The 15,508-nt window shown below is 40.1% G+C and overlaps 1 protein-coding gene across 1 annotated transcript in view; it reads left to right on the top strand.

Annotated features, from left to right (window-relative positions):
- Positions 1-15,508, top strand: part of OPHN1 (oligophrenin 1) — a 606,300-nt gene that overhangs the window by 533,476 nt on the left and 57,316 nt on the right. The window lies entirely within an intron of this gene.

Below are 15,508 nucleotides of genomic sequence, written 5' to 3'. Positions count from 1 at the left end.
TCCTGCCTCCTTTATCAAAGATAAGGTGACCATATGTGTGTGGATTTATCTCTGGGCTTTCTATCCTGTTCCATTGATCTACATTTCTGTTTTTGTGCCAGTACCATACTGTCTTGATTACTGTAGCTTTGTAGTATAGTCTGAGGTCAGGGAGCCTGACTCCTCCAGCTCCATTTCTCGTTCTCAAGATTGCTTTGGCTATTCGGGGTCTTTTGCATTTCCATACAAATTGTGAAATATTTTGTTCCAGTTCTATGAAAAATGCCAGTGGTAGTTTGATAGGGATTGTATTGAACCTATAGATTGCTTTGGGTAGTAGAGTCATTTTCACAATGTTGATTCTTCCAATCCAAGAACATGGTATATCTCTCCATCTATTTGTATCATTTTTAATTTCTTTCATCAGTGTCTTATAATTTTCTGCATACAGGACTTTTGTCTCCTTAGGTAGGTTTATTCCTAGATATTTTATTCTTTTTGTTGCAATGGTAAATGGGAGTGTTTTCTTGGTTTCATTTTCAAATTTTTCATCATTAGTATATAGGAATGCCAGAGATTTCTGTGCATTAATTTTGTATCCTGCTACTTTACCAAATTCATTAATTAGCTCTATTAGGTTTCTGGTAGCATCTTTAGTATTCTCTATGTATAGTATCATGCCATCTGCAAACAGTGACAGCTTTACTTCTTTTCCAATTTGGATTCCTTTTATTTCCTTTGCTTCTCTGATTGCTGTAGCTAAAACTTCCAAAACTATGTTGAATCAGAGTGGTGAGAGTGGGCAACCTTGTCTTGTTCCTGATCTTAGTGGAAATGCTTTCAGTTTTTCACCATTGAGGACGATGTTGGCTGTGGGTTTTTCATATATGGCCTTTATTATGTTGAGGAAAGTTCCCTCTATGCCTACTTTCTGCAGGGATTTTTATCATAAATAGGTGTTGAATTTTGTCAAAAGCTTTCTCTGCATCTATTCAGATGATCATATGGTTTTTCTCCTTCAATTTGGTAATATGGTGTATCACGTTGATTGATTTGCATATATTGAAGAATTCTTGCATTCCTGGAATAAACCCCACTTGATCATGTTGTATGATCCTTTTAATGTGCTGTTGGACTTTGTTAGCTAGTATTTTCTTGAGAATTTTTGCATCTATGTTCATCAGTGATATGGGCCTGTAGTTTTCTTTCTTTGTGACATCCTTGCCTGCTTTTGGTATCAAGGTGATGGTGCCCTCGTAGAATGAGTTTGGGAGTGTTCCTCCCTCTGCTATATTTTGGAAGAGTTTGAGAAGGATTGGTGTTAGCTCTTCTCTAAATGTTTGGTAGAATGCGCCTGTGAAGCCATCTGTTCCTGGGCTTTTGTTTATTGGAAGATTTTTAATCACAGTTTCAATTTCAGTGCCTGTGATTGGTCTGTTCATATTTTCTATTTCTTCCCAATTCAGTATTGGCAGGTTGTGCATTTCTAAGAATTTGTCCATTTCTTCCAGGTTGTCCATTTTATTGGCATAAAGTTGCTTGTAGTAATCTCTCATGATCTTTTGTATTTCTGCCGTGTCAGTTGTCACTTCTCCTTTTTCATTTCTAATCCTACTGATTTGAGTCTTCTCCCTTTTTCCTTGATGAGTTTGGCTAATGGTTTATCAATTTTGTTTATCTTCTCAAAGAACCAGCTTTTAGTTTTATTAATCTTTGCTATTATTTCCTTCATTTCTTTTTTATTTATTTCTGATCTGATATTTATGATTTCTTTCCTTCTGCTAACTTTAGAGTTTTTTTGTTCTTCTTTCTCTAATTGATTTAGATGAAAGGTTAGGTTGTTTATTCAAGATGTTTCCTGTTTCTTAAGGTAGGATTGTATTGCTATAAACTTCCCTCTTAGAACTGCTTTTGCTGCATCCCATAGGTTTTGGGTCGTCAGGTCTCCATTGTCATTTGTTTCTAGGTATTTTTTTATTTCCTCTTTGATTTCTTCAGTGATCACTTGGTTATTAAGTAGTGTATTGTTTAGCCTCCATGTGTTTGTATATTTTACAGATACTTTCCTTTAATTGATATCTAGTCTCATAGCGTTGTGTTCGGAAAAGATACTTGATACAATTTCAATTTTCTTAAATTTACCAAGGCTTGATTTGTGACCCAAGATATGATCTATCCTGGAGAATGTTCCATGAGCACTTGAGAAAAATGTGTATTCTGTTGTTTAAGAATGGAATGCCTATAAATATCAATTACGTCCATCTTGTTTAATGTATCATTTAAAGCTTGTGTTTCCCTATTTATTTTCATTTTGGATGATCTTTCCATTGGGGAAAGTGTGGTGTTAAAGTCCCGTACTATGAATGTGTTACTGTCGATTTCCCTTTTTATTGCTGTTAGTATTTGCCTTATGTATTGAGGTGCTACTATGTTGGGTGCATAGATATTTACAATTGTTATATTTTCTTCTTGGATTGATCCCTTGATCATTGTGTAGTGTCCTTCTTTTTATCTTCTAATAGTCTTTATTTTAAAGTCTATTTTGTCTGATATGAGAATTGCTACTCCAGCTTTCTTTTGGTTTCCTTTTGCATGGAATATCTTTTTCCATCCCCTTACTTTCAGTCTGTATGTGTCTCTAGGTTTGAAATGGGTCTCTTGTCGACAGCATATATATGGGTCTTGTTTTTGTATCCATTCAGCCAATCTGTGTCTTTTGGTGGGAGCATTTAGTCCCTTTACATTTAAGGTAATTATGGATATGTATGTTCCTATTCCCATTTTCTTAATTGTTTTGGGTTCATTATTGTAGGTCTTTTCCTTCTCTTGTGTTTCTTGCCAAGAGAAGTTCCTTTAGCATTTTTTGTAAAGCTGGTTTGGTGGTGCTGAACTCTCTCAGCTTTTGCTTGTCTGTATATGTTTTAATTTCTCCATCAAATCTGAATGAGATCCTTGCTGTGTATGCTAGTCTTTGTTGTAGGTTTTTTTCCTTCATCACTTTAAATATGTCCTGAATGTCCCTTCTGGCTTGCAGTGTTTCTGCTGAAAGATCAGCTGTTAACCTTATTGGGATTCCCTTGTGTGTTATTTGTTGTTTTTCTCTTGCTGCTTTTAATATGTTTTCTTTGTATTTAATTTTTGACAGTTTATTTAGTACGTGTCTTGGCGTATTTCTCCTTAGATTTATCCTGTATGGGACTCTCTGTGCTTCCTGGACTTGATTAACTCTTTCCATCCCGATATTAGGGCAGTTTTCCACTATAATCTCTTCAAATATTTTCTCAGTCCCTTTCTTTTTCTCTTCTGCTTCTGGAACCCCTATAATTTTAATGTTGGTGTTTTTAATGTTGTCCCAGAGGTCTCTGAGACTGTCCTCAGTTCTTTTCATTCTTTTTTCTTTATTCTGCTCTGCAGTAGTTATTTCCAGTATTTTATCTTCCAGGTCACTTATCCGTTCTTCTGCCTCAGTTATTCTGCTATTGATCCCATCTAGAGTATTTTTAATTTCACTTATTGTGTTGGTCATCCTTGTTTGTTTCATCTGTAGTTCTTCTAGTTTCTTGTTAAATGTTTCTTGCATTTTGTCTATTCTATTTCCAAGATTTTGGATCATCTTTACTATCATTATTCTGAATTCTTTTTCAGGTAGACTGCCTATTTCCTCTTCATTTGTTAGGTCTGGTTGGTTATTATCTTGCTCCTTCATCTGCTGTGTGATTTTCTGTCTTCTCATTTTGCTTATCTTACTGTGTTTGGCGTCTCCTTTTTGCAGGCTGCAGATTCATAGTTCCCGTTGTTTTTGGTGTCTGTCTCCAGTGGCTGTTTGCTTCAGTGGGTTGTGTAGGCTTCCTGGTGGAGGGGACTAGTGCCTGTGTCCTTGTGGATCAGGCTTGATCTTGTCTTTCTGGTGGGCACGTCCACGTCTGGTGGTGTGTTTTGGGGTGTCTGTGGACCTGTGATTTTGGGCAGCCTCTCTGCTAATGGGTGGGGTTGTGTTCCTGTCTTGCTCGTTGTTTGGCATAGGGTGTCCAGCACTGTAACTTGCTGGTCGTTGAATGAACCTGGGTGCTGGTGTTGAGATGGATATCTCTCAGCGATTTTCACCATTTGATATTATGTGGAGCTGGGAGGTCTCTTTTGGACCATCTTCCTGAAGTTGGCTATCCCACCTCAGAGGCACAGCACTGACTCCTGGCTGTAGCACCAAGAGCCTTTCATCCACATGGCTCAGAATAAAAGGGAGAAAAGGTAGTAAGAAAGAATTAGTAGAAGAAGAAAGAAAGAAAAAAAGGAGGGTGGGAGGGAGGGAGGGAGGAAGGAAGGAAGGAAGGAGGGAAGGAAGGAAATAAAGAAAGAAGATAAAGTAAAATAAAATAAAGTAAGACAAATTATAATAAATTTATTAAAATAAAAAATAATTATTAAGAAAATAAATTTTGGGCTTCCCTGGTGGCGCAGTGGTTGAGAGTCCGCCTGCCGATGCAGGGGATGCGGGTTCGTGCCCCGGACCGGGAGGATCCCACATGCCGCGGAGCAGCTGGGCCCGTGAGCCATGGCCGCTGAGCCTGCGCGTCCGGAGCCTGTGCTCCACAACGGGAGAGGCCACAACAGTGAGAGGTCCGTGTACCACAAAAAATTAAAAAAATAAAAAAATAAAAAAAATTAAAAAAAAAAAAAAAAGAAAATAAATTTTAAAAAAAGCAGGTGGATAGAACCCTAGGTCAAATGGTGGAAGCAAAGCTATACAGACAAAATCTCACACAGAAGCATACACATACACACTCACAAAAAGAAGAAAAGGGGGAAAAAATCATAAATCTTGGTCTCAAAGAAAAGGGGAAAAAATCATAAATATTGGTCTCAAAGTGCACCTCCTCAATTTGGGATGATCCGTTGTGTAAAGGAGGGAAGGAAGGAAGGAAGGAAGGCAGAGAGGGAGGGAGGGAGGGAGGAAGGAAGGAAGGAAAGTAAGAAAGGAAGGAAGGAAGGAAGAAAGAAAGGAAGGAAGGAAGAAGATAAAGTAAAATAAAATAAAGTTAGTAAAATATAAAAGTAATTATTAAAAAAAAATTTAAAAGAACACTGATGGATAGAACCCTAGGACAAATGGTAGAAGCAAAGCTATACAGACAAAATCTCACACAGAAGCATACACATACACACTCTCAAAAAGAGGAAAAGGGGGAAAAATCATAAATCTTGCTCTCAAAGTCCACCTCCTCAATTTGGGATGATTCGTTGTCTATTCATGTATTCCACAGATGCAGGGTACATCAAGTTCATTGTGGAGCTTTTATTCGCTGCTTCTGAGGCTGCTGGGAGAAATTTCCCTTTCTCTGTTCTCACAGCTCCCAGGGGCTCAGCTTTGGATTTGGCCCCACCTCTGTGTGTAGGTCGTCGTAGGGCGTCTAGTCTTCACTCAGACAGGATGGGGTTAAAGGAGCAGCTGCTTCGAGGACTCTGGCTCCCTCAGGCCAGGGGGGAGGGAGGGGCACAGAGTGCAGGGTGAGCCTGCGGCGGCACAGGCCGGCATGACGTTGCACCAGCCTGAGGCGCACCGTGCGTTCTCCTGGGGAAGTTGTCCCTGGATCCCGGGACCCTGGCAGTAGCGGACTGCACAGGGTCCCCGGAAGGGGGCTGTGGATAGTGACCTGTGCTCGCACACAGGCTTCTTGGTGGCGGCAGCAGCAGCCTTAGTGTCTCATGCCCGTCTCTGTGGTCCGCGCTTTTAGCCGCAGCTCACGCTAGTCTCTGGAGCTCCTTTAAGCAGCGCTCTTAATCCCCTCTCCTCACACACCAGGAAACAAAGAGGGAAGAAAAAGTCCCTTGCCTCTTTGGCAGGTGCAGAATTTTCCCGGACTCCCTCCCGGCTAGCTGTGGCGCACTAACCCCCTGCAGGCTCTCTTCACGCCGCCAACCCCAGTCCTCTCCCTGCGCTCCAACCGAAGCCCGAGCCTCAGCTCCCAGCCCCGCCCACCCCAGTGGGTGAGCACACAAGCCTCTCAGGCTTGTGAGTGCCGGTCACCACAGATCCTCTGTGCGGGAATCTCTCTGCTTTGCCCTCCACACCCCTGTTGCTCTGCTCTCCTCTGTGGCTCTGAAGCTTCCCCCCTCCGCCACCCGCAGTCTCCGCCCACGAAGGGGCTTCCTAGTGTGTGGAAACCTTTCCTCCACAGCTCCCTCCCACTGGTGCAGGGCCCATCCCTATCCTTTTGTCTCCATTTATTCTTTTTTCTTTTGCACTACCCAGGTACGTGGGGAGTTTCTTTCCTTTTGGGAGGTATGAGGTCTTCTGCCAGTGTTCAGTAGGTGTTCTGTAGGCGTTGTTCCACGTGTAGATGTATTTCTGGTGTATCTGTGGGAAGGAAGGTTGTCTCTGTGTCTTACTCTTCCACCATCTTCCCCTCGTCTCTGCCCCCCTTCTTCTTTTTTTTTTTTTTTTTTTTTGCGGTACATGGGCCTTTCACTGTTGTGGCCTCTCCCATTGTGGAGCACAGGCTCCGGACGCGCAGGCTCAGCGGCCATGGCTCACAGGCCCAGACGCTCCACAGCACGTGAGATCTTCCTGGACTGGGGCACGAACCCATGTCCCCTGCATCGGCAGGCGGACTCTGAAGCACTGCGCCACCATCGAAGCCCTGCCCCCCCTTATTCTTATTCGCACTATTACTCTCACTGTCTCACTCACTTACTCACCTTTGCCTCTGTCATCACATTGTCTTTTCTCTCTGAACCTCCTGCCTCCCTCTTATAAGGACCCTTTTTATTATGTTGAGCATACCCAGATAATCCAGGATAATCTTCCAATCTCAAAATCCTTACCTTAATCATATCTGCAAAGTCTCTTTTTCCATGTAAAGTAAGATAATAACAGGTTCTTGGGATTAGCACATGGACATCTTGAGTATCATTAGTCTGTGTACCACACCAGTACTCTTCAAAAGTCTTATAATCATGAAAGATAGAGGTTGAGGAACTATTGCACACTGGAAAAGACAAAGGTAACATGACAATTTAATGACATATGGGATCCTGGATTGTATACTAGACCAGAAAAGAAGGACATTAATGTGCAAACTGATAAAATTCAAATAAAACCTATGGATTAGTTAATATTATTGTGCTAATGTTAATTTTTTGGTTTTGATAATTGCACTCTGGTTATATAAGATGTTAACATTAAGGGAATTTGGATGAAGGTTATACAGAAAGTCGTATTATTTTTGCAATTTTTCTGTAAGTCTAAATCATTTAAAACTAAAACATTAAAAAAGCTTTATTGATGTATACTGGCACCATCAATATTTGGCATGTTTCCTCACATAGTCAATAAGTTCCATATTCCCAAATATTTTAATGTCATTCAGCTCATAAGTGAATAATTATATTTCACTTTTTTCAAATAATTTTTTAAATTATGAATGAGATCGGGTATCTTTTCATACATTTATTGGTTGTTGTATTAGTTTGCTAGGGCTGCAGTAACAAAATGCCATATATTAGATAGCTTAAACAACAGAAATCTAGTTTTTCAGAGTTCTGGATGCTGGAAGTCCAAAGTCAAAATACTGGAAAGGTTGGTTTCTCTTCAGGCCTCTCTCCTTGATTGATTTCTCACTATGTCCTCATGCAGACTTCCCCTGTGTGTGTGCCTCCCTACTCTCTCTCCCTTATCTTATAAGGACACCAGTCATATTGGACTAGGGCTCCACCTTTGTGACCTCATTGAACCCTGATTACCTTTTAAAGGTAATTTGGAGCCCCTATCTCCAAATACAGTCACATTAAGGGTAAAGTCTTTAAAATATGAATTTTGAGGGGATACATTTCAGTCCTTAACAGCTGTCCATTTCAGTTGAGAGATGGGGTGGCACACTTTTTTTATTGGTTTGACATTTGAATGTATGCCTATCCCTCTGATGTACCCATTTAACCTTCAATCGCTGAAAACTCCACTTTAGGATAGTGGATACATCTGTGAGAGGAAAGGGAGTACAATTGGTGAACATTGTTGATCTTAAAGTGAGTGGTAGTTACACAGAATATTTTAATCTTCTTATCTATATGGAATATTTCATAATATATCATTTAAAATATTTAATGGAAGGTGAGGAAATGAACATCAAGTAGTTTGGTTGTAAAGGAAAGAAATATTGGAGGCAATGGCTTTAGAGGCATTGATTCAAGAGAGAATCGTTTTAGGGCTGGGAAACATGTGCATGTTCATAAACCAGGGACAGTGGAGCTCATATGGAGGAAGAGATTGAAGATCCAAGTGAGAGAGAAAATAACTGATGGAGGAAGGTCCCTGAGGAGCTTTGAGCAGATGGCCTTCAGATTATTTTATTACCTTTTAGGGAAAGAGGAAAATAAGAATAGATGCGTATAAGATTGCAATCTGTGGGCATGAGGAAGCAATGTCTGTGAAAATTGGGGAGGATAATTATTGCTGCACTCCATTTTCTCAAATACAATGTAAGTTTATCTTATCTGATGAGAATAAAGGAAAATGTGTGTAAAGCTGGAAGCTTGAGGAGACTAAGAGAAGGTTTAGAACAGTCTATGAAGGGAATGGAGAGGGAGGTGACCAAGGCCATGCTAAAGGGCTGTTATTAAAGAACAATGCACACCATAAATCTAGAGTGGTACCATCCCTGATGGGCTTCATGCCTCCCCCCAAACACTGCTCAAAACCCAGTGTGTAAATATTTTCCCCCATTCTCTGGGATGTATTTTCATTTTGTTTATGGTTTCGTTTGCTGTTCAGAAGCATTTAAGTTTAATTAGGTCCCATTGTTTATTTTTGTTTTCATTTTTATTGCTACAGGAAGTGGATCAGAAAAGATTCTGCTGCAATTTCTGTCAGAGAGTGTTCTCTCTCTGTTTTCCTCTAATGGTTTTATACTATCCAGGCTTACATTTAGGTTTTTAATCCATTTTGAGTTTACTTTTATGTACGGTGTTAGGGTGTGTTCTAATTTCATTCTTTTACATGTAGCTGTCCAGTTTTCCCAGCACCGTTTATTGAAGAGGCTGTCTTTTTTCCATTGAATATTCTTGCCTCCTTTGTCATAGATTAGGGGACAAAAGGTGAGTGAGTTTATCTCTGGACTTTCTATCCTCTTCCACTGATCTATATTTCTGCTTTTGTGCCAGGACCATACTGCTTTGATGACTGTAGCTTTGTTGTATAGTCTAAAGTCAGGGAGCCTGATTGGTGCAGCTCTGTTTTTCTTTCTCAGGATTGCTTTGGATATTTGGGATCTTTTGTGTTTCCATACAAATTGTAAAATTTATTGTTCTAGTTCTGTGAAAAATTCCATTGGTAATTTGATAGGGATTGCACTGAATCTGTAGATTGCTTTGGGTAGTATAGTAAATTTTACTTTTATTATTGTTTGGCAATAAGCTATTTTATTTTATTTTTAAAATTTATTTGTTTAAACATCTTTATTGGAGTATAATTGTTTACAATGTTGTGTTAGTTTCTGCTGTATAACAAAGTGAATCAGCTATATGTATACATATATCCCCATATACCTTCCCTCTTACATCTCCCTCCCACCCTCCATATCCCACCCCTCTAGGTGGTCACAAACCACTGAGCTGATCTCCCTGTGTGATGCAGCTGCTTCCCACTAGCTATTTATTTTACATTTGGTAGTTTATGTATGTCAACGTTACTCTCTCACTTCATCCCAGCTTGCCGTTCTCCCTCCTTGTGTCCACAAGTCCATTCTCTACATCTGCATCTTTATTCCTGTCCTGCTCCAGGGTTTATCAGAACCATATTTTTTTTTAGATTCCATATGTATGTGTTAACATACGTTATTTGTTTTTCTCTTTCTGAATTACTTCACTCTGTATGACAGACTCTAGGTCCATCCACCTCACTACAAATAACTCAATTTCATTTCTTTTTATGGCTGAGTAATATTCCCTTGTATATATGTGCCACAACTTCTTTATCCATTCATCTGTCAATGGACATTTAGGTTGCTTCCATGTCCAGGCTACTGTAAATAGTGCTGTAATGAACATTGTGGTACATGACTCTTTATGAATTATGGTTTTCTCAGGGTATATGCCCAGTAGTGGGATTGCTGGGTCATATGGAAGTTCTAGTTTTAGTTTTTTAAGGAGCCTTCATACTGTTATCTATAGTGGCTGTATCAATTTACATTCCCACAAACAGTGCAAGAGGGTTCCCTTTTCTCCACACCCTCTCCAGTATTTATTGTTTATAGATTTTTTGATGATGGCTATTCTGACTGGTGTGAGGTGATACCTCATTGTAGTTTTGATTTGCATTTCTCTAATGATTAGTGATGTTGAGCATCCTTACATGGGTTTGTTGGCAATGTGTATATCTTCTTTAGAGAAATGCCTATTTAGGTCTTCTGCCCATTTTTGGATTGGGTTGTTTGCTTTTTGATATTGAGCTGTATGAGCTGCTTGTATATTTTGGAGATTAATCCTCTGTCAGTTCCTTCAGTTACAAATACTTTCTCCTATTCTGAGGGTTGCCTTCTTTTTGTGTGTGGTACGTGGGCCTCTCACTGTTGTGGCCTTTCCCGCTCTGGAGCACAGGCTCTGGACGTGCAGGCTTAGTGGCCATGACTCACGGGCCCAGTTGCTCCACAGCATGTTGGGATCCTCCCAGACCGGGGCACAAACCCTTGTCCCCTGCATCGGCGGTGGACTCTCTACCACTGTGCCACTAGGGAAGCCCGAGGGTTGCCTTTTCATCTTGTTTATGGTTTTCTTTGCTGTGCAAAAGCTTTTAAGTTTCATTAGGTCCCATTTGTTTATTTTTGTTTTTATTTCCATTTCTCTAGAACGTGGGTCAAAAAGGATGTTGCTGTGATTTATGTCAAAGAGTGTTCTTCCTATGTTTTCCTCTAAGAGTTTTATAGTGTCTGACCTTACATTTAGGTCTTTAACCCATTTGAGCTTATTTTTGTGTATGGTGTTAGGGAGTGTTCTAATTTCATTCTTTATATGTAGCTGTCCAGTTTTCCCAGCACCACTTATTGAAGACTCTGTCTTTTCTCCATTGTATATTCTTGCCTCCTTTATAAAAGACAAGGTGACCATCTGTGCATGGGTTTAAACCTCTGGGCTTTCTATCCTGTTCCATTGATCAATATTTCTGTTTTTGTTCCAGAACCATACTGTCTTGATTACTGTAGCTTTGTAGTATAGTCTAAAGTCAGGGAGCCTGATTCCTCCAGCTCCATTTTTCTTTTTCAAGATTGCTTTGTCTATTTGGGTTCTTTTGTGTTTCCCTAAAAATTATAAAATTTCTTGTTTTAGTTCTGTGAAAAATGCCATTCCCAGTTTGGTAGGGGTTGCATTGAATCTCTGTATTGCTTTGGGCAGTATAGTCATTTTCACAATATTGTTTCTTCCAATCCAAGAACATGGCATATCTCTCCATCTGTTGATATCATCTTTAATTTCTTTAATCAGTGTCTTATAGTTTTCTACGTACAGATCTTTTGTCTCCTTAGGTAGGTTTATTCCTTGGTATTTTATTCTTTTTGTTGGAATGTTTCCTTAATTTCTCTTTGAGATTTTTCATCATTAGTGTATAGGAATGCATGATATTTCTGTGGATTAATTTTGTATCCTGCTACTTAGCCAGATTCATTGATTAGCTCTAGTAGTTTTCTTGTAGCATCTTTAGGATTCTCTATGTATAGTATCATGTCATCTGCACACAGTGACAGCTTTACTTCTTTTCTGCTTTGGATTCCTTTTATTTCTTATTCTTCTGTGATTGCTGTGGCTAAAACTTCTAAAAATTATGTTCAATAATAGTGGTGGAATTGTACGCCACTATAGTACACCACTATTGTACAACTGTATTTACAGTTGTATTGCTGTAAACTTCCCTCTTAGAACTGACTTTGCTGCATCCCGTAGGTTTTGGATCATCGTGTTTGCATTGTAAATTGTCTCTAGGTATTTTTTGATTTCCTCTTTTACTTCTTCAGTGATCCATTGATTGTTTACTACCATATTGTTTAGCCTCCATGTGTTTGTGTTTTTACAGCTTTTTTCCCTCTAATTGATTTCTAATCTCATAGCGTTGTTGTCAGGAAAGATGGTCTATATGATTTCAATTTTCTTCAATTTACCGAAGCTTGATTTGTGACCCAAGATGTGATGTATCCTGGAGAAAGTTCCATGTGCCCTTAAGAAGAAAGTAGATTCTGCTGCTTTCAGATGGAATGTCCTATAAATATCAATTAAGTCTATCTGTCCTAATGTGTCATTTAAGGCTTGTGTTTCCTTATTAATTTTCTGTCTGGATGATTATAAATTGGTGTATGTGGATATCGAAGTCCTCCACTATTGTTGTGTTACTTTTGATTTACCCTTTTATGGCTGTTAGCATTTGCCTTATATGTTGAGGTGCTCCTATGTTGGGTGCATAAATATTTACAATTGTTATATCTTCTTTGACTGATTCCTTGATTGTTATGTAGTGTCCTTCCTTGTCTCTTGTAATAGTCTTTATTTAAAGTCTATTTTGTCTGATATGAGTATTGCTACTCCAGCTTTCTTTTGATTTCCATTTGCATGGAAAATATTTTTCCATCCCCTCACTTTCAGTCTGTATGTGTCCCTAGGTCTGAAGTGGGTCTCTTGTAGACAGTATATATACAGGTCTTGTTTTTGTATCCATTCATCCAGTCTGGGTCTTTTGGTTGGAACATTTAATCCATTTGCATTTAAGGTAATTATCAATATGTTTGTTACTATTGCCATTTTCTTGTTTCTTTTGGGTTTGTTGTTGTAGTTCTCTTTCTTCTCTTGTGTTTCCCACCTAGAGAAATTCCTTTAGTATTTGCTGTAAAACTGGTTTGGTGGTGCTGAATTCTCTTAGCTTTTGCTTGTCTGTAAAGCTTTTGATTTCTCCGTCAAATCTGAATGAGATCCTTGCTGGGTAGAGTATTCTTGGTTTTAGGCTTTTCTCTTTCATCACTTTAAATATATCCTGCCACTCCCTTCTGGCCTGCAGGGTTTCTGCTGCACAATCAGCTGATAATCTTATTGGAGTTCCCTTGTATTTTATTTGTTGCTTTTCCCCTGCTGCTTTTAATATTTTTCTTTGTATTTAATTTTTGATAGGTTGATTAATATGTGTCTTGTCATGTTTCTCCTTGTGTTTATCCTGTATGGGACTCTCTGTGCTTCTTGGACTTGGGTGAATATTTCCTTTCCCGTATTAGGGAAGTTTTCCACTATAATTTCTTCAAACATTTTCTCAGACCCTTTCTCTTTCTCTTCTTCTGTGCCTCCTATAATTCAAATATTGTTGTGTTTAATGTTGTCCCAGAGGTCTCTGAGACTGTCCTCATTTCTTTTCAGTCTTTTTTCTTTATTCTGTTCCATGACAGTGATTTCCACCATTCTGTCTTCCAGCTCACTTATTTGTCTTTTTGCCTCAGTTATTCTGCTGTTGATTCCTTGTAGTGCATTTTTCTTTGGAATTGTTGTGTTGTTTATCACTGTTTGTTTGTTATTTAGTTCTTCTACATCTTTGTTAAACATTTCTTGTATCTTCTCGATCTGTACCTCCATTCTATTTCCAAGATCTTGAATCATCTTTACTATCATTGCTCTGAATTCTTTTTCAGGTAGATTGCCTATGTCTTCTTCGTTTAGTTCGTCTGTTACGTTTTTACCTTGCTCCTTCATCTGCAACATATTTTTCTGTCGTCTCATTTTGTCTAACTTACTGTGTTTGTGGTCTCCTTTCTGCAGGCTTAAAATTCGTAGTTCTTCTTGCTTCTGGTGTCTGCCTCCTGGTGAGTGAAATTGGTCCAGGGGCTTGTGTAGGCTTTCTGTTGAGAGGGACTAGTGTCTGCACTGTGGTGGGTGGAGCTGCATCTTATCCCTCTGGTGTGCAGAGCTTTGTCAAGGGGTGTGTTTTAGGGTGTCTGTGAGCTTAGTAGGGCTTTAGGCAGCCTGTCGGCTGATGGGTGGGGCTGTTTTCCTGTCTTGCTGGTTATTTGGCATGAGGCGTCCAGGACTGGAGCTTGCAGGCAGCTGGATGGACCTGGGTCCTGGTGGTGAGATGGGGACCTCTGGGAGAACTCTTATCGGTTAATATTCCCTGGGGCTGGGAATTTTCTGGTCGTCCAGCCGCCAGGACTCAGCACTTCCACTACAGGGGCTCAGGTTTGACCCCCGGCCGAGGAGCCAAGACTCTGCAAGGTGTGCTGTGCAGCCAACGAAAAAAAAAAAAAGGAAAAGGAAACAAACAGAGAAAGAGAAACCAAGACAAACAATAAAAACAATAACATAAACAAAACTACCCAAAGAAAATAAAAATGGAGAAAACAACCAAACAAAAAAACCTCAAAACCAAAACATACAATAAAAGCAAAACTAACAAAAACCAAAAAAAACAAAAAACAAAACTAAAACAACAAAAAAAGCAAAGAAAGCAAAAAATAAACACACAAAAATGACAACAAAACAAAAACAAATAAAAGGAAAAGAAAACAGATAGACAAACACCAAGACAAACAATAAAAACAAAACTGAACAAGCAAAAACAAACAAAAATTACAAAGAAAACAAAAAGGAAGAAAACATCCAACCAAACAAAAATATCCCCAAACCAAAACAAACAATAAAAACAAAACTGGTTATGTGGGGATCATTTCTTGTCATTTTAGGTGTTCAGGGTCCTCTACTAGTGTTCAGTAGGCGCTCTGTGCAAATTGTTCCACTTGCAGATGTATTCTTATTTTTCTTTTTTTTTTTGTGGTATGTGGGCCTCTCACTGTTGTGGCCTCTCCCATTGTGGAGCACAGGCTCTGGATGTGCAGGCCCAGCAGCCATGGCTCACGGGCCCAGCCGCTCCGCGGCATGTGGGATCTTCGTGCACCGGGGCATGAACCCGTGTCCCCTGCATTGGCAGGTGGACTCTCAAGCACTGCACCACCAGGGAAGCCTGCAGATGTATTCTTTATGTACTTGTGGGGAAAAGTGAATGCCAGGTCTGCCTATTCCGCCACCTTGACTGCTTCCTCTTAAAACTGGCGGGCAGCCCCAGGGGCCAATGGGGTTTCAGCTTGTGATTTCCCTCCCAAGTATGGCAGAGGTGTGGTTGTGGGCAGGGTCGGGAGTTGCACTGCTCTCCCCTCAGGCTCTGATGCATCTCAGTAATGGTTGAGGGAAATGACGCTGAGCCAGGTGTTCCAGCTCTTCAGGGACCCAGACTCCAAGCCCGGCAGCAGGGCTGGGCTGCTTGGCCCTTAATCACTTGGGGAGGGAGGTGGGGGTGCCATGGAGGGAGCTGCCAGGAGTGCAGTATGCCACCTTGCCCCAAGGAGGGTCCTGGAAGCATGTCCTGGATGGGGTGGCGGCACCCACTGTGACCACAGCCTCAGCCAAACAATACTTAAACATCTGAGTTTGGAGCAGAGAAAGGCTTATTTCAGAGCCATGTAAGGAGAAGTTTGGCTCATGCCCCCAAAAACCCAAAAAGTGTCTTTGTTGTTATTCT

Source organism: Monodon monoceros, unplaced genomic scaffold, assembly GCF_005190385.1.
Source record: "Monodon monoceros isolate NGI ecotype Baffin Bay Population unplaced genomic scaffold, NGI_Narwhal_1 Super_Scaffold_22, whole genome shotgun sequence".
NCBI classification, from domain to species: Eukaryota; Metazoa; Chordata; class Mammalia; order Artiodactyla; family Monodontidae; genus Monodon; species Monodon monoceros.
Note: the sequence above shows the minus strand (reverse complement) of the source record. Positions and strands in the feature narration are given on the sequence as shown.